This window comes from Opisthocomus hoazin, chromosome 6, assembly GCF_030867145.1.
Source record: "Opisthocomus hoazin isolate bOpiHoa1 chromosome 6, bOpiHoa1.hap1, whole genome shotgun sequence".
Lineage (NCBI taxonomy): Eukaryota > Metazoa > Chordata > Aves > Opisthocomiformes > Opisthocomidae > Opisthocomus > Opisthocomus hoazin.
In genome coordinates this window covers 37,211,298-37,231,742 of record NC_134419.1, presented here as the reverse complement: position 1 = coordinate 37,231,742, position 20,445 = coordinate 37,211,298, and positions in this window count along the sequence as shown.

Sequence of the window (20,445 nt, the reverse complement as noted above, 5' to 3'; positions counted from 1 at the left end):
CCAGGCCAGCTCTTTCTGCATGCGAGCTATCTGCACAAGTTAGCATTTTGGGAGCAGGGCTGCCGGAGGAGCTCGGCACAGATCACCAAAAGCTACGTTGGAAGTTTAAGGTGGCAAGACAAGCAAGCAGCCCCAGTCTCTGTGCCTCTGTGCGAGCAGTGCCATGGGCAGATGAGGCTGAGCAACAGCTTTCCAGGCTAGCTCTTTCTGCCTGCGAGCTATCTGCAGACGTTCGCATTTTGGGAGCAGGCTTCCGGAGTCGCCCGGAACGGATTCCGAAAGCTACGTTGGAAGTTTGAGGTGGTAAGACAAGCAAGCAGCCCCAGTCTCTGTGCCTCTGTGCGAGCAGTGCCATGGGCAGATGAGGCTGAGCAACAGCTTTCCAGGCTAGCTCTTTCTGCCTGCGAGCTATCTGCAGACGTTCGCATTTTGAGAGCAGGGCTGACGGAGGACCCCGGCATGGATCCCCAAAGCTACATTTGAAGTTTGAGGTGGCAAGACAAGCAAGCAGCCGCAGTCTCTGTGCCTCTGTGCGAGCAGTGCCATGGGCAGATGAGGCTGAGCAACAGCTTTCCAGGCTAGCTCTTTCTGCCTGCGAGCTATCTGCAGACGTTCGCATTTTGGGAGCAGGGCTGCCGGAGGAGCCCGGCGCGGACCCTCAAGGCTACGTTTGACATTTGAGGTGGCAAGACAAGCAAGCAGCCCCAGTCTCTGTGCCTCTGTGCCAGCAGTGCCATGGGCAGAGGAGGCTGAGCAACATCTTTCCAGGCTAGCTCTTTCTGCCTGCGAGCTATCTGCAGACGTTCGTATTTTGGGAGCAGGCTTCCGGAGGCGCCCAGCGCGGACCCTCAAGGCTACGTTTGACATTTGAGGTGGCAAGACAAGCAAGCAGCCCCAGTCTCTGTGCCTCTGTGCGAGCAGTGCCATGTGCAGATGAGGCTGAGCAACAGCTTTCCAGGATAGCTTTTTGTGCCTGCGAGCTATCTGCAGAAGTTCACATTTTGGGAGTAGGTCTGCCGGAGGAGTCCGCCAAGGATACCAAAGTTACGTTGGAATTTTGAGGTGGCAAGACAAGCAAGGAGACCCAGTCTCTGTGCCTCTGTGCCAGCAGTGCCATGGGCAGATGAGGCTGAGCAACAGCTTTCCAGGCTAGCTCTTTCTGCCTGCGAGCTATCTGCAGACGTTCGCATTTTCGTAGCAGGCTGCCGGAGGCACCAGGCACGGACACCGAAAGATACGTTTGACATTTGAGGTGGCAAGAAAATCAAGCAGCCCCAGTCTGTGTGCCTCTGTGCGAGCAGTGCCATGGGCAGATGAGGCTGAGCAACAGCTTTCCAGGCTAGCTCTTTCTGCCTGTGATCTGTCTGCAGACGTTCGCATTTTGGGAGCAGGGCTGACGGAGGAGCCCGTCACGGACCCCCAAAAGCTACGTTGGACTTTGAAGGTGGCAAGACAAGGTAGCAGTCCCAGTCTCTGTGTCTCTGTGCGAGCAGTGCCATGAGCAGAGGAGGCTGAGCAACAGCTTTCCAGGCTAGCTTTTTCTGGCTGTGAGGTCTTTGTAGACGTTCGCATTTTGGGAGCAGGCTTCCGGAGGCGCCAGGCACGGACACCCAAATTTACGTATGAAGTTTGAGGTGGCAAGACAAGCAAGCAGCCCCAGTCTCTGTGCCTCTGTGCGAGCAGTGCCATGGGCAGATGAGGCTGAGCAACAGCTTTCCAGGCTAGCTCTTGCTGCCTGCGAGGTCTTTGTAGACGTTCGCATTTTGGAAGCAGGGCTGCCAAAGGCGCCGGGCACGGACACCCAAAGCTACGTTTGAAGTTTGAGGTGGCAAGACAAGCAAGCAGCCCCAGTCTGTGTGCCTCTGTGCGAGCAGTGCCATGGGCAGATGAGGCTGAGCAACAGCTTTCCAGGCTAGCTCCTTCTGCCTGCGAGCTATCTGCAGAAGTTCACGTTTTGGGAGCAGGGCTGACGGAGGAGCCCGGTACGGACCCCCAAAAGCTACGTTGGACGTTGAAGGTGGCAAGACAAGGTAGCAGCCCCAGTCTCTGTGCCTCTGTGCGAGCAGTGCCATGAGCAGAGGAGGCTGAGCAACAGCTTTCCGGGCTACCTTTTCCTGGCTGTGAGGTCTTTGTAGACGTTCGCATTTTGGGAGCAGGCTTCCGGAGGCGCCAGGCACGGACACCCAAATTTACGTATGAAGTTTGAGGTGGCAAGACAAGCAAGCAGCCCCAGTCTCTGTGCCTCTGTGCGAGCAGTGCCATGGGAAGATGAGGCTGAGCAACAGCTTTCCAGGCTAGCTCTTTCTCCCTGCGAGCTATCTGCAGACGTTCGCATTTTGGGAGCAGGCTTCCGGAGTCGCCCGGAACGGATTCCGAAAGCTACGTTGGAAGTTTGAGGTGGTAAGACAAGCAAGCAGCCCCAGTCTCTGTGCCTCTGTGCGAGCAGTGCCATGGGCAGATGAGGCTGAGCAACAGCTTTCCAGGCTAGCTCTTTCTGCCTGCGAGCTATCTGCAGACGTTCGCATTTTGAGAGCAGGGCTGACGGAGGACCCCGGCATGGATCCCCAAAGCTACATTTGAAGTTTGAGGTGGCAAGACAAGCAAGCAGCCGCAGTCTCTGTGCCTCTGTGCGAGCAGTGCCATGGGCAGATGAGGCTGAGCAACAGCTTTCCAGGCTAGCTCTTTCTGCCTGCGAGCTATCTGCAGACGTTCGCATTTTGGGAGCAGGGCTGCCGGAGGAGCCCGGCGCGGACCCTCAAGGCTACGTTTGACATTTGAGGTGGCAAGACAAGCAAGCACCCCCAGTCTCTGTGCCTCTGTGCCAGCAGTGCCATGGGCAGATGAGGCTGAGCAACATCTTTCCAGGCTAGCTCTTTCTGCCTGCGAGCTATCTGCAGACGTTCGTATTTTGGGAGCAGGCTTCCGGAGGCGCCCAGCGCGGACCCTCAAGGCTACGTTTGACATTTGAGGTGGCAAGACAAGCAAGCAGCCCCAGTCTCTGTGCCTCTGTGCGAGCAGTGCCATGTGCAGATGAGGCTGAGCAACAGCTTTCCAGGATAGCTTTTTGTGCCTGCGAGCTATCTGCAGAAGTTCACATTTTGGGAGTAGGTCTGCCGGAGGAGTCCGCCAAGGATACCAAAGTTACGTTGGAATTTTGAGGTGGCAAGACAAGCAAGGAGACCCAGTCTCTGTGCCTCTGTGCCAGCAGTGCCATGGGCAGATGAGGCTGAGCAACAGCTTTCCAGGCTAGCTCTTTCTGCCTGCGAGCTATCTGCAGACGTTCGCATTTTCGTAGCAGGCTGCCGGAGGCACCAGGCACGGACACCGAAAGACACGTTTGACATTTGAGGTGGCAAGAACATCAAGCAGCCCCAGTCTGTGTGCCTCTGTGCGAGCAGTGCCATGGGCAGATGAGGCTGAGCAACAGCTTTCCAGGCTAGCTCTTTCTGCCTGTGATCTGTCTGCAGACGTTCGCATTTTGGCAGCAGGGCTGACGGAGGAGCCCGTCACGGACCCCCAAAAGCTACGTTGGACGTTGAAGGTGGCAAGACAAGGTAGCAGTCCCAGTCTCTGTGTCTCTGTGCGAGCAGTGCCATGAGCAGAGGAGGCTGAGCAACAGCTTTCCAGGCTAGCTTTTTCTGGCTGTGAGGTCTTTGTAGACGTTCGCATTTTGGGAGCAGGCTTCCGGAGGCGCCAGGCACGGACACCCAAATTTACGTATGAAGTTTGAGGTGGCAAGACAAGCAAGCAGCCGCAGTCTCTGTGCCTCTGTGCGAGCAGTGCCATGGGCAGATGAGGCTGAGCAACAGCTTTCCAGGCTAGATCCTTCTGCCTGCGAGCTATCTGCAGAAGTTCACGTTTTGGGAGCAGGGCTGACGGAGGAGCCCGGTACGGACCCCCAAAAGCTACGTTGGACGTTGAAGGTGGCAAGACAAGGTAGCAGTCCCAGTCTCTGTGCCTCTGTGCGAGCAGTGCCATGAGCAGAGGAGGCTGAGCAACAGCTTTCCGGGCTAGCTTTTCCTGGCTGTGAGGTCTTTGTAGACGTTCGCATTTTGGGAGCAGGGCTGCCGGAGGAGACCGGCGCGGACCCTCAAGGCTACGTTTGACATTTGAGGTGGCAAGACAAGCAAGCAGCCCCAGTCTCTGTGCCTCTGTGCGAGCAGTGCCATGGGCAGATGAGGCTGAGCAACATCTTTCCAGGCTAGCTCTTTCTGCCTGCGAGCTATCTGCAGACGTTCGTATTTTGGGAGCAGGCTTCCGGAGGCGCCCAGCGCGGACCCTCAAGGCTACGTTTGACATTTGAGGTGGCAAGACAAGCAAGCAGCCCCAGTCTCTGTGCCTCTGTGCGAGCAGTGCCATGTGCAGATGAGGCTGAGCAACAGCTTTCCAGGATAGCTTTTTGTGCCTGCGAGCTATCTGCAGACGTTCGCATTTTGAGAGCAGGGCTGACGGAGGACCCCGGCATGGATCCCCAAAGCTACATTTGAAGTTTGAGGTGGCAAGACAAGCAAGCAGCCCCAGTCTCTGTGCCTCTGTGCGAGCAGTGCCATGGGCAGATGAGGCTGAGCAACAGCTTTCCAGGCTAGCTCTTTCTGCCTGCGAGCTATCTGCAGACGTTCGCATTTTGGGAGCAGGGCTGCCGGAGGAGCACGGCGCGAACCCTCAAGGCTACGTTTGACATTTGAGGTGGCAAGACAAGCAAGCAGCCCCAGTCTCTGTGCCTCTGTGCCAGCAGTGCCATGGGCAGAGGAGGCTGAGCAACATCTTTCCAGGCTACCTCTTTCTGCCTGCGAGCTATCTGCAGACGTTCGTATTTTGGGAGCAGGCTTCCGGAGGCGCCCAGCGCGGACCCTCAAGGCTACGTTTGACATTTGAGGTGGCAAGACAAGCAAGCAGCCCCAGTCTCTGTGCCTCTGTGCGAGCAGTGCCATGTGCAGATGAGGCTGAGCAACAGCTTTCCAGGATAGCTTTTTGTGCCTGCGAGCCATCTGCAGAAGTTCACATTTTGGGAGTAGGTCTGCCGGAGGAGTCCGCCAAGGATACCAAAGTTACGTTGGAATTTTGAGGTGGCAAGACAAGCAAGGAGACCCAGTCTCTGTGCCTCTGTGCCAGCAGTGCCATGGGCAGATGAGGCTGAGCAACAGCTTTCCAGGCTAGCTCTTTCTGCCTGCGAGCTATCTGCAGACGTTCGCATTTTCGTAGCAGGCTGCCGGAGGCACCAGGCACGGACACCGAAAGATACGTTTGACATTTGAGGTGGCAAGAAAATCAAGCAGCCCCAGTCTGTGTGCCTCTGTGCGAGCAGTGCCATGGGCAGATGAGGCTGAGCAACAGCTTTCCAGGCTAGCTCTTTCTGCCTGTGATCTGTCTGCAGACGTTCGCATTTTGGGAGCAGGGCTGACGGAGGAGCCCGTCACGGACCCCCAAAAGCTACGTTGGACGTTGAAGGTGGCAAGACAAGGTAGCAGTCCCAGTCTCTGTGTCTCTGTGCGAGCAGTGCCATGAGCAGAGGAGGCTGAGCAACAGCTTTCCAGGCTAGCTTTTTCTGGCTGTGAGGTCTTTGTAGACGTTCGCATTTTGGGAGCAGGCTTCCGGAGGCGCCAGGCACGGACACCCAAATTTACGTATGAAGTTTGAGGTGGCAAGACAAGCAAGCAGCCCCAGTCTCTGTGCCTCTGTGCGAGCAGTGCCATGGGCAGATGAGGCTGAGCAACAGCTTTCCAGGCTAGCTCTTTCTGGCTGTGAGGTCTTTGTAGACGTTCGCATTTTGGAAGCAGGGCTGCCAAAGGCGCCGGGCACGGACACCCAAAGCTACGTTTGAAGTTTGAGGTGGCAAGACAAGCAAGCAGCCGCAGTCTCTGTGCCTCTGTGCGAGCAGTGCCATGGGCAGATGAGGCTGAGCAACAGCTTTCCACGCTAGCTCCTTCTGCCTGCGAGCTATCTGCAGAAGTTCACGTTTTGGGAGCAGGGCTGACGGAGGAGCCCGGTACGGACCCCCAAAAGGTACGTTGGACGTTGAAGGTGGCAAGACAAGGTAGCAGCCCCAGTCTCTGTGCCTCTGTGCGAGCAGTGCCATGAGCAGAGGAGGCTGAGCAACAGCTTTCCGGGCTACCTTTTCCTGGCTGTGAGGTCTTTGTAGACGTTCGCATTTTGGGAGCAGGCTTCCGGAGGCGCCAGGCACGGACACCCAAATTTACGTATGAAGTTTGAGGTGGCAAGACAAGCAAGCAGCCCCAGTCTCTGTGCCTCTGTGCGAGCAGTGCCATGGGCAGATGAGGCTGAGCAACAGCTTTCCAGGCTAGCTCTTTCTGGCTGTGAGGTCTTTGTAGACGTTCGCATTTTGGAAGCAGGGCTGCCAAAGGCGCCGGGCACGGACACCCAAAGCTACGTTTGAAGTTTGAGGTGGCAAGACAAGCAAGCAGCCGCAGTCTCTGTGCCTCTGTGCGAGCAGTGCCATGGGCAGATGAGGCTGAGCAACAGCTTTCCAGGCTAGCTCTTTCTGCCTGCGAGCTATCTGCAGACGTTCGCATTTTGGGAGCAGGGCTGCCGGAGGAGCCCGGCGCGGACCCTCAAGGCTACGTTTGACATTTGAGGTGCCAAGACAAGCAAGCAGCCCCAGTCTCTGTGCCTCTGTGCCAGCAGTGCCATGGGCAGATGAGGCTGAGCAACATCTTTCCAGGCTAGCTCTTTCTGCCTGCGAGCTATCTGCAGACGTTCGTATTTTGGGAGCAGGCTTCCGGAGGCGCCCAGCGCGGACCCTCAAGGCTACGTTTGACATTTGAGGTGGCAAGACAAGCAAGCAGCCCCAGTCTCTGTGCCTCTGTGCGAGCAGTGCCATGTGCAGATGAGGCTGAGCAACAGCTTTCCAGGATAGCTTTTTGTGCCTGCGATCTATCTGCAGAAGTTCACATTTTGGGAGTAGGTCTGCCGGAGGAGTCCGCCAAGGATACCAAAGTTACGTTGGAATTTTGAGGTGGCAAGACAAGCAAGGAGACCCAGTCTCTGTGCCTCTGTGCGAGCAGTGCCATGGGCAGATGAGGCTGAGCAACAGCTTTCCAGGCTAGCTCTTTCTGCCTGCGAGCTATCTGCAGACGTTCGCATTTTCGTAGCAGGCTGCCGGAGGCACCAGGCACGGACACCGAAAGACACGTTTGACATTTGAGGTGGCAAGAACATCAAGCAGCCCCAGTCTGTGTGCCTCTGTGCGAGCAGTGCCATGGGCAGATGAGGCTGAGCAACAGCTTTCCAGGCTAGCTCTTTCTGCCTGTGATCTGTCTGCAGACGTTCGCATTTTGGCAGCAGGGCTGACGGAGGAGCCCGTCACGGACCCCCAAAAGCTACGTTGGACGTTGAAGGTGGCAAGACAAGGTAGCAGTCCCAGTCTCTGTGTCTCTGTGCGAGCAGTGCCATGAGCAGAGGAGGCTGAGCAACAGCTTTCCAGGCTAGCTTTTTCTGGCTGTGAGGTCTTTGTAGACGTTCGCATTTTGGGAGCAGGCTTCCGGAGGCGCCAGGCACGGACACCCAAATTTACGTATGAAGTTTGAGGTGGCAAGACAAGCAAGCAGCCGCAGTCTCTGTGCCTCTGTGCGAGCAGTGCCATGGGCAGATGAGGCTGAGCAACAGCTTTCCAGGCTAGATCCTTCTGCCTGCGAGCTATCTGCAGAAGTTCACGTTTTGGGAGCAGGGCTGACGGAGGAGCCCGGTACGGACCCCCAAAAGCTACGTTGGACGTTGAAGGTGGCAAGACAAGGTAGCAGTCCCAGTCTCTGTGCCTCTGTGCGAGCAGTGCCATGAGCAGAGGAGGCTGAGCAACAGCTTTCCGGGCTAGCTTTTCCTGGCTGTGAGGTCTTTGTAGACGTTCGCATTTTGGGAGCAGGGCTGCCGGAGGAGACCGGCGCGGACCCTCAAGGCTACGTTTGACATTTGAGGTGGCAAGACAAGCAAGCAGCCCCAGTCTCTGTGCCTCTGTGCCAGCAGTGCCATGGGCAGATGAGGCTGAGCAACATCTTTCCAGGCTAGCTCTTTCTGCCTGCGAGCTATCTGCAGACGTTCGTATTTTGGGAGCAGGCTTCCGGAGGCGCCCAGCGCGGACCCTCAAGGCTACGTTTGACATTTGAGGTGGCAAGACAAGCAAGCAGCCCCAGTCTCTGTGCCTCTGTGCGAGCAGTGCCATGTGCAGATGAGGCTGAGCAACAGCTTTCCAGGATAGCTTTTTGTGCCTGCGAGCTATCTGCAGAAGTTCACATTTTGGGAGTAGGTCTGCCGGAGGAGTCCGCCAAGGATACCAAAGTTACGTTGGAATTTTGAGGTGGCAAGACAAGCAAGGAGACCCAGTCTCTGTGCCTCTGTGCCAGCAGTGCCATGGGCAGATGAGGCTGAGCAACAGCTTTCCAGGCTAGCTCTTTCTGCCTGCGAGCTATCTGCAGACGTTCGCATTTTCGTAGCAGGCTGCCGGAGGCACCAGGCACGGACACCGAAAGATACGTTTGACATTTGAGGTGGCAAGAAAATCAAGCAGCCCCAGTCTGTGTGCCTCTGTGCGAGCAGTGCCATGGACAGATGAGGCTGAGCAACAGCTTTCCAGGCTAGCTCTTTCTGCCTGTGATCTGTCTGCAGACGTTCGCATTTTGGGAGCAGGGCTGACGGAGGAGCCCGTCACGGACCCCCAAAAGCTACGTTGGACGTTGAAGGTGGCAAGACAAGGTAGCAGTCCCAGTCTCTGTGTCTCTGTGCGAGCAGTGCCATGAGCAGAGGAGGCTAAGAAACAGCTTTCCGGGCTAGCTTTTCCTGGCTGTGAGGTGTTTGTAGACGTTCGCATTTTGGGAGCAGGCTTCCGGAGGCGCCAGGCACGGACACCCAAATTTACGTATGAAGTTTGAGGTGGCAAGACAAGCAAGCAGCCCCAGTCTCTGTGCCTCTGTGCGAGCAGTGCCATGGGCAGATGAGGCTGAGCAACAGCTTTCCAGGCTAGCTCTTTCTGGCTGTGAGGTCTTTGTAGACGTTCGCATTTTGTAAGAGGGCTGCCGAAGGCGCCGGGCACGGACACCCAAATCTACGTTGGAAGGTTGAGGTGGCAAGACAAGCAAGCAGCCCCAGTCTCTGTGCCTCTGTGCGAGCAGTGCCATGGGCAGATGAGGCTGAGCAACAGCTTTCCAGGCTAGCTCTTTCTGCCTGCGAGCTATCTGCAGAAGTTCACGTTTTGGGAGTTGGTCTGCCGGAGGAGTCCGGCATGGATACCAAAGATATGTTGGAATTTTGAGGTGGCAAGACAAGCAAGCAGCCCCAGTCTCTGTGCCTCTGTTCGAGCAGTGCCATGGGCAGATGAGGCTGAGCAACAGCTTTCCAGGCTAGCTCTTTCTGCCTGCGAGCTATCTGCAGACTTTCTCATTTTGGTAGCAGTGCTGCCGGAGGAGCTCCTCACAGATCACCAGAAGCTAAGTTGGAAGTTTAAGGTGGCAAGACAAGCAAGCAGCCCCAGTCTCTGTGTCTCTGTGCGAGCAGTGCCATGAGCAGAGGAGGCTGAGCAACAGCTTTCCGGGCTAGCTTTTCCTGGCTGTGAGGTCTTTGTAGACGTTCGCATTTTGGGAGCAGGCTTCCGGAGGCGCCAGGCACGGACACCCAAATTTACGTATGAAGTTTGAGGTGGCAAGACAAGCAAGCAGCCCCAGTCTCTGTGCCTCTGTGCGAGCAGTGCCATGGGCAGATGAGGCTGAGCAACAGCTTTCCAGGCTAGCTCTTTCTGCCTGCGAGCTATCTGCAGAAGTTCGCTTTTTGGGAGCAGGGCTGCCGGAGGAGCTCGGCACAGATCACCAAAAGTTACGTTGGAAGTTTAAGGTGGCAAGACAAGCAAGCAGCCCCAGTCTCTGTGCCTCTGTGCGAGCAGTGCCATGGGAAGATGAGGCTGAGCAACAGCTTTCCAGGCTTTCTCTTTCTCCCTGCGAGCTATCTGCAGACGTTCGCATTTTGGGAGCAGGCTTCCGGAGTCGCCCGGAACGGATTCCGAAAGCTACGTTGGAAGTTTGAGGTGGTAAGACAAGCAAGCAGCCCCAGTCTCTGTGCCTCTGTGCGAGCAGTGCCATGGGCAGATGAGGCTGAGCAACAGCTTTCCAGGCTAGCTCTTTCTGCCTGCGAGCTATATGCAGACGTTCGCATTTTGAGAGCAGGGCTGACGGAGGACCCCGGCATGGATCCCCAAAGCTACATTTGAAGTTTGAGGTGGCAAGACAAGCAAGCAGCCGCAGTCTCTGTGCCTCTGTGCGAGCAGTGCCATGGGCAGATGAGGCTGAGCAACAGCTTTCCAGGCTAGCTCTTTCTGCCTGCGAGCTATCTGCAGACGTTCGCATTTTGGGAGCAGGGCTGCCGGAGGAGACCGGCGCGGACCCTCAAGGCTACGTTTGACATTTGAGGTGGCAAGACAAGCAAGCAGCCCCAGTCTCTGTGCCTCTGTGCCAGCAGTGCCATGGGCAGATGAGGCTGAGCAACATCTTTCCAGGCTAGCTCTTTCTGCCTGCGAGCTATCTGCAGACGTTCGTATTTTGGGAGCAGGTTTCCGGAGGCGCCCAGCGCGGACCCTCAAGGTTACGTTTGACATTTGAGGTGGCAAGACAAGCAAGCAGCCCCAGTCTCTGTGCCTCTGTGCGAGCAGTGCCATGTGCAGATGAGGCTGAGCAACAGCTTTCCAGGATAGCTTTTTGTGCCTGCGATCTATCTGCAGAAGTTCACATTTTGGGAGTAGGTCTGCCGGAGGAGTCCGCCAAGGATACCAAAGTTACGTTGGAATTTTGAGGTGGCAAGACAAGCAAGGAGACCCAGTCTCTGTGCCTCTGTGCGAGCAGTGCCATGGGCAGATGAGGCTGAGCAACAGCTTTCCAGGCTAGCTCTTTCTGCCTGCGATCTATCTGCAGAAGTTCACGTTTTGGGAGCAGGGCTGACGGAGGAGCCCGGCACGGACCCCCAAAAGCTACGTTGGACGTTGAAGGTGGCAAGACAAGGTAGCAACCCCAGTCTCTGTGCCTCTGTGCGAGCAGTGCCATGAGCAGAGGAGGCTGAGCAACAGCTTTCCGGGCTAGCTTTTCCTGGCTGTGAGGTCTTTGTAGACGTTCGCATTTTGGGAGCAGGGCTGCCGGAGGAGACCGGCGCGGACCCTCAAGGCTACGTTTGACATTTGAGGTGTCAAGACAAGCAAGCAGCCCCAGTCACTGTGCCTCTGTGCGAGCAGTGCCATGTGCAGATGAGGCTGAGCAACAGCTTTCCAGGATAGCTTTTTGTGCCTGCGAGCTATCTGCAGAAGTTCACATTTTGGGAGTAGGTCTGCCGGAGGAGTCCGCCAAGGATACCAAAGTTACGTTGGAATTTTGAGGTGGCAAGACAAGCAAGGAGACCCAGTCTCTGTGCCTCTGTGCCAGCAGTGCCATGGGCAGATGAGGCTGAGCAACAGCTTTCCAGGCTAGCTCTTTCTGCCTGCGAGCTATCTGCAGACGTTCGCATTTTCGTAGCAGGCTGCCGGAGGCACCAGGCACGGACACCGAAAGATACGTTTGACATTTGAGGTGGCAAGAAAATCAAGCAGCCCCAGTCTGTGTGCCTCTGTGCGAGCAGTGCCATGGACAGATGAGGCTGAGCAACAGCTTTCCAGGCTAGCTCTTTCTGCCTGTGATCTGTCTGCAGACGTTCGCATTTTGGGAGCAGGGCTGACGGAGGAGCCCGTCACGGACCCCCAAAAGATACGTTGGACGTTGAAGGTGGCAAGACAAGGTAGCAGTCCCAGTCTCTGTGTCTCTGTGCGAGCAGTGCCATGAGCAGAGGAGGCTAAGAAACAGCTTTCCGGGCTAGCTTTTCCTGGCTGTGAGGTGTTTGTAGACGTTCGCATTTTGGGAGCAGGCTTCCGGAGGCGCCAGGCACGGACACCCAAATTTACGTATGAAGTTTGAGGTGGCAAGACAAGCAAGCAGCCCCAGTCTCTGTGCCTCTGTGCGAGCAGTGCCATGGGCAGATGAGGCTGAGCAACAGCTTTCCAGGCTAGCTCTTTCTGGCTGTGAGGTCTTTGTAGACGTTCGCATTTTGTAAGAGGGCTGCCGCAGGCGCCGGGCACGGACACCCAAATCTACGTTGGAAGTTTGAGGTGGCAAGACAAGCAAGCAGCCCCAGTCTCTGTGCCTCTGTGCGAGCAGTGCCATGGGCAGATGAGGCTGAGCAACAGCTTTCCAGGCTAGCTCTTTCTGCCTGCGAGCTATCTGCAGACTTTCTCATTTTGGTAGCAGTGCTGCCGGAGGAGCTCCTCACAGATCACCAGAAGCTAAGTTGGAAGTTTAAGGTGGCAAGACAAGCAAGCAGCCCCAGTCTCTGTGCCTCTGTGCGAGCAGTGCCATGGGCAGATGAGGCTGAGCAACAGCTTTCCAGGCTAGCTCCTTTTGCCTGCGAGCTATCTGCAGAAGTTCACGTTTTGGGAGCAGGGCTGACGGAGGAGCCCGGTACGGACCCCCAAAAGCTACGTTGGACGTTGAAGGTGGCAAGACAAGGTAGCAGCCCCAGTCTCTGTGCCTCTGTTCGAGCAGTGCCATGAGCAGAGGAGGCTGAGCAACAGCTTTCCGGGCTAGCTTTTCCTGGCTGTGAGGTCTTTGTAGACGTTCGCATTTTGGGAGCAGGCTTCCGGAGGCGCCAGGCACGGACACCCAAATTTACGTATGAAGTTTGAGGTGGCAAGACAAGCAAGCAGCCCCAGTCTCTGTGCCTCTGTGCGAGCAGTGCCATGGGCAGATGAGGCTGAGCAACAGCTTTCCAGGCTAGCTCTTTCTGCCTGCGAGCTATATGCAGACGTTCGCATTTTGAGAGCAGGGCTGACGGAGGACCCCGGCATGGATCCCCAAAGCTACATTTGAAGTTTGAGGTGGCAAGACAAGCAAGCAGCCGCAGTCTCTGTGCCTCTGTGCGAGCAGTGCCATGGGCAGATGAGGCTGAGCAACAGCTTTCCAGGCTAGCTCTTTCTGCCTGCGAGCTATCTGCAGACGTTCGCATTTTGGGAGCAGGGCTGCCGGAGGAGACCGGCGCGGACCCTCAAGGCTACGTTTGACATTTGAGGTGGCAAGACAAGCAAGCAGCCGCAGTCTCTGTGCCTCTGTGCCAGCAGTGCCATGGGCAGATGAGGCTGAGCAACATCTTTCCAGGCTAGCTCTTTCTGCCTGCGAGCTATCTGCAGACGTTCGTATTTTGGGAGCAGGCTTCCGGAGGCGCCCAGCGCGGACCCTCAAGGCTACGTTTGACATTTGAGGTGGCAAGACAAGCAAGCAGCCCCAGTCTCTGTGCCTCTGTGCGAGCAGTGCCATGTGCAGATGAGGCTGAGCAACAGCTTTCCAGGATAGCTTTTTGTGCCTGCGAGCTATCTGCAGAAGTTCACATTTTGGGAGTAGGTCTGCCGGAGGAGTCCGCCAAGGATACCAAAGTTACGTTGGAATTTTGAGGTGGCAAGACAAGCAAGGAGACCCAGTCTCTGTGCCTCTGTGCGAGCAGTGCCATGGGCAGATGAGGCTGAGCAACAGCTTTCCAGGCTAGCTCTTTCTGCCTGCGATCTATCTGCAGAAGTTCACGTTTTGGGAGCAGGGCTGACGGAGGAGCCCGGCACGGACCCCCAAAAGCTACGTTGGACGTTGAAGGTGGCAAGACAAGGTAGCAGCCCCAGTCTCTGTGCCTCTGTGCGAGCAGTGCCATGAGCAGAGGAGGCTGAGCAACAGCTTTCCGGGCTAGCTTTTCCTGGCTGTGAGGTCTTTGTAGACGTTCGCATTTTGGGAGCAGGCTTCCGGAGGCGCCAGGCACGGACACCCAAATTTACGTATGAAGTTTGAGGTGGCAAGACAAGCAAGCAGCCCCAGTCTCTGTGCCTCTGTGCGAGCAGTGCCATGGGCAGATGAGGCTGAGCAACAGCTTTCCAGGCTAGCTCTTTCTGGCTGTGAGGTCTTTGTAGACGTTCGCATTTTGGAAGCAGGGCTGCCGCAGGCGCCGGGCACGGACACCCAAATCTACGTTTGAAGTTTGAGGTGGCAAGACAAGCAAGCAGCCCCAGTCTCTGTGCCTCTGTGCGAGCAGTGCCATGGGCAGATGAGGCTGAGCAACAGCTTTCCAGGCTAGCTCTTTCTGCCTGCGAGCTATCTGCAGAAGTTCGCTTTTTGGGAGCAGGGCTGCCGGAGGAGCTCGGCACAGATCACCAAAAGTTACGTTGGAAGTTTAAGGTGGCAAGACAAGCAAGCAGCCCCAGTCTCTGTGCCTCTGTGCGAGCAGTGCCATGGGAAGATGAGGCTGAGCAACAGCTTTCCAGGCTATCTCTTTCTCCCTGCGAGCTATCTGCAGACGTTCGCATTTTGGGAGCAGGCTTCCGGAGTCGCCCGGAACGGATTCCGAAAGCTACGTTGGAAGTTTGAGGTGGTAAGACAAGCAAGCAGCCCCAGTCTCTGTGCCTCTGTGCGAGCAGTGCCATGGGCAGATGAGGCTGAGCAACAGCTTTCCAGGCTAGCTCTTTCTGCCTGCGAGCTATATGCAGACGTTCGCATTTTGAGAGCAGGGCTGACGGAGGACCCCGGCATGGATCCCCAAAGCTACATTTGAAGTTTGAGGTGGCAAGACAAGCAAGCAGCCGCAGTCTCTGTGCCTCTGTGCGAGCAGTGCCATGGGCAGATGAGGCTGAGCAACAGCTTTCCAGGCTAGCTCTTTCTGCCTGCGAGCTATCTGCAGACGTTCGCATTTTGGGAGCAGGGCTGCCGGAGGAGACCGGCGCGGACCCTCAAGGCTACGTTTGACATTTGAGGTGGCAAGACAAGCAAGCAGCCGCAGTCTCTGTGCCTCTGTGCCAGCAGTGCCATGGGCAGATGAGGCTGAGCAACATCTTTCCAGGCTAGCTCTTTCTGCCTGCGAGCTATCTGCAGACGTTCGTATTTTGGGAGCAGGCTTCCGGAGGCGCCCAGCGCGGACCCTCAAGGCTACGTTTGACATTTGAGGTGGCAAGACAAGCAAGCAGCCCCAGTCTCTGTGCCTCTGTGCGAGCAGTGCCATGTGCAGATGAGGCTGAGCAACAGCTTTCCAGGATAGCTTTTTGTGCCTGCGAGCTATCTGCAGAAGTTCACATTTTGGGAGTAGGTCTGCCGGAGGAGTCCGCCAAGGATACCAAAGTTACGTTGGAATTTTGAGGTGGCAAGACAAGCAAGGAGACCCAGTCTCTGTGCCTCTGTGCGAGCAGTGCCATGGGCAGATGAGGCTGAGCAACAGCTTTCCAGGCTAGCTCTTTCTGCCTGCGATCTATCTGCAGAAGTTCACGTTTTGGGAGCAGGGCTGACGGAGGAGCCCGGCACGGACCCCCAAAAGCTACGTTGGACGTTGAAGGTGGCAAGACAAGGCAGCAGCCCCAATCTCTGTGCCTCTGTGCGAGCAGTGCCATGGGCAGATGAGGCTGAGCAACAGCTTTCCAGGCTAGCTCTTTCTGGCTGTGAGGTCTTTGTAGACGTTCGCATTTTGGAAGCAGGGCTGCCGCAGGCGCCGGGCACGGACACCCAAATCTACGTTTGAAGTTTGAGGTGGCAAGACAAGCAAGCAGCCCCAGTCTCTGTGCCTCTGTGTGAGCAGTGCCATGGGCAGATGAGGCTGAGCAACAGCTTTCCAGGCTAGCTCTTTCTGCCTGCGAGCTATCTGCAGAAGTTCACGTTTTGGGAGTTGGTCTGCCGGAGGAGTCCGGCATGGATACCAAAGATATGTTGGAATTTTGAGGTGGCAAGACAAGCAAGCAGCCCCAGTCTCTGTGCCTCTGTTCGAGCAGTGCCATGGGCAGATGAGGCTGAGCAACAGCTTTCCAGGCTAGCTCTTTCTGCCTGCGAGCTATCTGCAGACGTTCGCATTTTGAGAGCAGGGGTGACGGAGGACCCCGGCATGGATCCCCAAAGCTACATTTGAAGTTTGAGGTGGCAAGACAAGCAAGCAGCCCCAGTCTCTGTGCCTCTGTGCGAGCAGTGCCATGTGCAGATGAGGCTGAGCAACAGCTTTCCAGGATAGCTTTTTGTGCCTGCGAGCTATCTGCAGAAGTTCACATTTTGGGAGTAGGTCTGCCGGAGGATTCCGCCAAGGATACCAAAGTTACGTTGGAATTTTGAGGTGGCAAGACAAGCAAGGAGACCCAGTCTCTGTGCCTCTGTGCGAGCAGTGCCATGGGCAGATGAGGCTGAGCAACAGCTTTCCAGGCTAGCTCTTTCTGCCTGTGATCTGTCTGCAGACGTTCGCATTTTGGGAGCAGGGCTGACGGAGGAGCCCGTCACGGACCCCCAAAAGCTACGTTGGACGTTGAAGGTGGCAAGACAAGGTAGCAGTCCCAGTCTCTGTGTCTCTGTGCGAGCAGTGCCATGAGCAGAGGAGGCTGAGCAACAGCTTTCCAGGCTAGCTTTTTCTGGCTGTGAGGCCTTTGTACACGTTCGCATTTTGGAAGCAGGGCTGCCAAAGGCGCCGGGCACGGACACCCAAAGCTACGTTTGAAGTTTGAGGTGGCAAGACAAGCAAGCAGCCGCAGTCTCTGTGCCTCTGTGCGAGCAGTGCCATGGGCAGATGAGGCTGAGCAACAGCTTTCCAGGCTAGCTCTTTCTGCCTGCGAGCTATCTGCAGAAGTTCACTTTTTGGGAGCAGGGCTGACGGAGGAGCCCGGTACGGACCCCCAAAAGCTACGTTGGACGTTGAAGGTGGCAAGACAAGGTAGCAGCCCCAGTCTCTGTGCCTCTGTGCGAGCAGTGCCATGAGCAGAGGAGGCTGAGCAACAGCTTTCCGGGCTAGCTTTTCCTGGCTGTGAGGTCTTTGTAGACGTTCGCATTTTGGGAGCAGGCTTCCGGAGGCGCCAGGCACGGACACCCAAATTTACGTATGAAGTTTGAGGTGGCAAGACAAGCAAGCAGCCCCAGTCTCTGTGCCTCTGTGCGAGCAGTGCCATGGGCAGATGAGGCTGAGCAACAGCTTTCCAGGCTAGCTCTTTCTGCCTGCGAGCTATCTGCAGAAGTTCGCATTTTGGGAGCAGGGCTGCCGGAGGAGCTCGGCACAGATCTCCAAAAATTACGTTGGAAGTTTAAGGTGGCAAGACAAGCAAGCAGCCCCAGTCTCTGTGCCTCTGTGCGAGCAGTGCCATGGGAAGATGAGGCTGAGCAACAGCTTTCCAGGCTAGCTCTTTCTCCCTGCGAGCTATCTGCAGACGTTCGCATTTTGGGAGCAGGCTTCCGGAGTCGCCCGGAACGGATTCCGAAAGCTACGTTGGAAGTTTGAGGTGGTAAGACAAGCAAGCAGCCCCAGTCTCTGTGCCTCTGTGCCAGCAGTGCCATGGGCAGATGAGGCTGAGCAACAGCTTTCCAGGCTAGCTCTTTCTGTCTGCGAGCTATATGCAGACGTTCGCATTTTGAGAGCAGGGCTGACGGAGGACCCCGGCATGGATCCCCAAAGCTACATTTGAAGTTTGAGGTGGCAAGACAAGCAAGCAGCCGCAGTCTCTGTGCCTCTGTGCGAGCAGTGCCATGGGCAGATGAGGCTGAGCAACAGCTTTCCAGGCTAGCTCTTTCTGCCTGCGAGCTATCTGCAGACGTTCGCATTTTGGGAGCAGGGCTGCCGGAGGAGCCCGGCGCGGACCCTCAAGGCTACGTTTGACATTTGAGGTGGCAAGACAAGCAAGCAGCCCCAGTCTCTGTGCCTCTGTGCCAGCAGTGCCATGGGCAGATGAGGCTGAGCAACATCTTTCCAGGCTAGCTCTTTCTGCCTGCGAGCTATCTGCAGACGTTCGTATTTTGGGAGCAGGCTTCCGGATGCGCCCAGCGCGGACCCTCAAGGCTACGTTTGACATTTGAGGTGGCAAGACAAGCAAGCAGCCCCAGTCTCTGTGCCTCTGTGCGAGCAGTGCCATGTGCAGATGAGGCTGAGCAACAGCTTTCCAGGATAGCTTTTTGTGCCTGCGATCTATCTGCAGAAGTTCACATTTTGGGAGTAGGTCTGCCGGAGGAGTCCGCCAAGGATACCAAAGTTACGTTGGAATTTTGAGGTGGCAAGACAAGCAAGGAGACCCAGTCTCTGTGCCTCTGTGCGAGCAGTGCCATGGGCAGATGAGGCTGAGCAACAGCTTTCCAGGCTAGCTCTTTCTGCCTGCGAGCTATCTGCAGACGTTCGCATTTTCGTAGCAGGCTGCCGGAGGCACCAGGCACGGACACCGAAAGATACGTTTGACATTTGAGGTGGCAAGAAAATCAAGCAGCCCCAGTCTGTGTGCCTCTGTGCGAGCAGTGCCATGGGCAGATGAGGCTGAGCAACAGCTTTCCAGGCTAGCTCTTTCTGCCTGTGATCTGTCTGCAGACGTTCGCATTTTGGGAGCAGGGCTGACGGAGGAGCCCGTCACGGACCCCCAAAAGCTACGTTGGACGTTGAAGGTGGCAAGACAAGGTAGCAGTCCCAGTCTCTGTGTCTCTGTGCGAGCAGTGCCATGAGCAGAGGAGGCTGAGCAACAGCTTTCCAGGCTAGCTTTTTCTGGCTGTGAGGTCTTTGTAGACGTTCGCATTTTGGGAGCAGGCTTCCGGAGGCGCCAGGCATGGACACCCAAAGCTACGTTTGAAGTTTGAGGTGGCAAGACAAGCAAGCAGCCGCAGTCTCTGTGCCTCTGTGCGAGCAGTGCCATGGGCAGATGAGGCTGAGCAACAGCTTTCCAGGCTAGCTCCTTTTGCCTGCGAGCTATCTGCAGAAGTTCACGTTTTGGGAGCAGGGCTGACGGAGGAGCCCGGTACGGACCCCCAAAAGCTACGTTGGACGTTGAAGGTGGCAAGACAAGGTAGCAGCCCCAGTCTCTGTGCCTCTGTGCGAGCAGTGCCATGAGCAGAGGAGGCTGAGCAACAGCTTTCCGGGCTAGCTTTTCCTGGCTGTGAGGTCTTTGTAGACGTTCGCATTTTGGGAGCAGGCTGCCGGAGGCGCCAGGCACGGACACCCAAATTTACGTATGAAGTTTGAGGTGGCAAGACAAGCAAGCAGCCCCAGTCTCTGTGCCTCTGTGCGAGCAGTGCCATGGGCAGATGAGGCTGAGCAACAGCTTTCCAGGCTAGCTCTTTCTGCCTGCGAGCTATCTGCAGAAGTTCGCATTTTGGGAGCAGGGCTGCCGGAGGAGCTCGGCACAGACCACCAAAAGTTACGTTGGAAGTTTAAGGTGGCAAGACAAGCAAGCAGCCCCAGTCTCTGTGCCTCTGTGCGAGCAGTGCCATGGGAAGATGAGGCTGAGCAACAGCTTTCCAGGCTAGCTCTTTCTCCCTGCGAGCTATCTGCAGACGTTCGCATTTTGGGAGCAGGCTTCCGGAGTCGCCCGGAACGGATTCCGAAAGCTACGTTGGAAGTTTGAGGTGGTAAGACAAGCAAGCAGCCCCAGTCTCTGTGCCTCTGTGCGAGCAGTGCCATGGGCAGATGAGGCTGAGCAACAGCTTTCCAGGCTAGCTCTTTCTGCCTGCGAGCTATATGCAGACGTTCGCATTTTGAGAGCAGGGCTGACGGAGGACCCCGGCATGGATCCCCAAAGCTACATTTGAAGTTTGAGGTGGCAAGACAAGCAAGCAGCCCCAGTCTCTGTGCCTCTGTGCCAGCAGTGCCATGGGCAGATGAGGCTGAGCAACAGCTTTCCAGGCTAGCTCTTTCTGCCTGCGAGCTATCTGCAGACGTTCGCATTTTGGGAGCAGGGCTGCCGGAGGAGCCCGGCGCGGACCCTCAAGGCTACGTTTGACATTTGAGGTGGCAAGACAAGCAAGCAGCCCCAGTCTCTGTGCCTCTGTGCCAGCAGTGCCATGGGCAGATGAGGCTGAGCAACAGCTTTCCAGGCTAGCTCTTTCTGCCTGCGAGCTATCTGCAGACGTTCGTATTTTGGGAGCAGGCTTCCGGAGGCGCCCAGCGCGGACCCTCAAGGCTACGTTTGACATTTGAGGTGGCAAGACAAGCAAGCAGCCCCAGTCTCTGTGCCTCTGTGCCAGCAGTGCCATGGGCAGATGAGGCTGAGCAACATCTTTCCAGGATAGCTTTTTGTGCCTGCGAGCTATCTGCAGACGTTCGCATTTTGGGAGCAGGCTGCCGGAGGCACCAGGCACGGACACCGAAAGATACGTTTGACATTTGAGGTGGCAAGAAAATCAAGCAGCCCCAGTCTGTGTGCCTCTGTGCGAGCAGTGCCATGGGCAGATGAGGCTGAGCAACAGCTTTCCAGGCTAGCTCTTTCTGCCTGTGATCTGTCTGCAGACGTTTGCATTTTGGGAGCAGGGCTTACGGAGGAGCCCGTCACGGACCCCCAAAAGCTACGTTGGACGTTGAAGGTGGCAAGACAAGGTAGCAGTCCCAGTCTCTGTGTCTCTGTGCGAGCAGTGCCATGAGCAGAGGAGGCTAAGCAACAGCTTTCCGGGCTAGCTTTTCCTGGCTGTGAGGTGTTTGTAG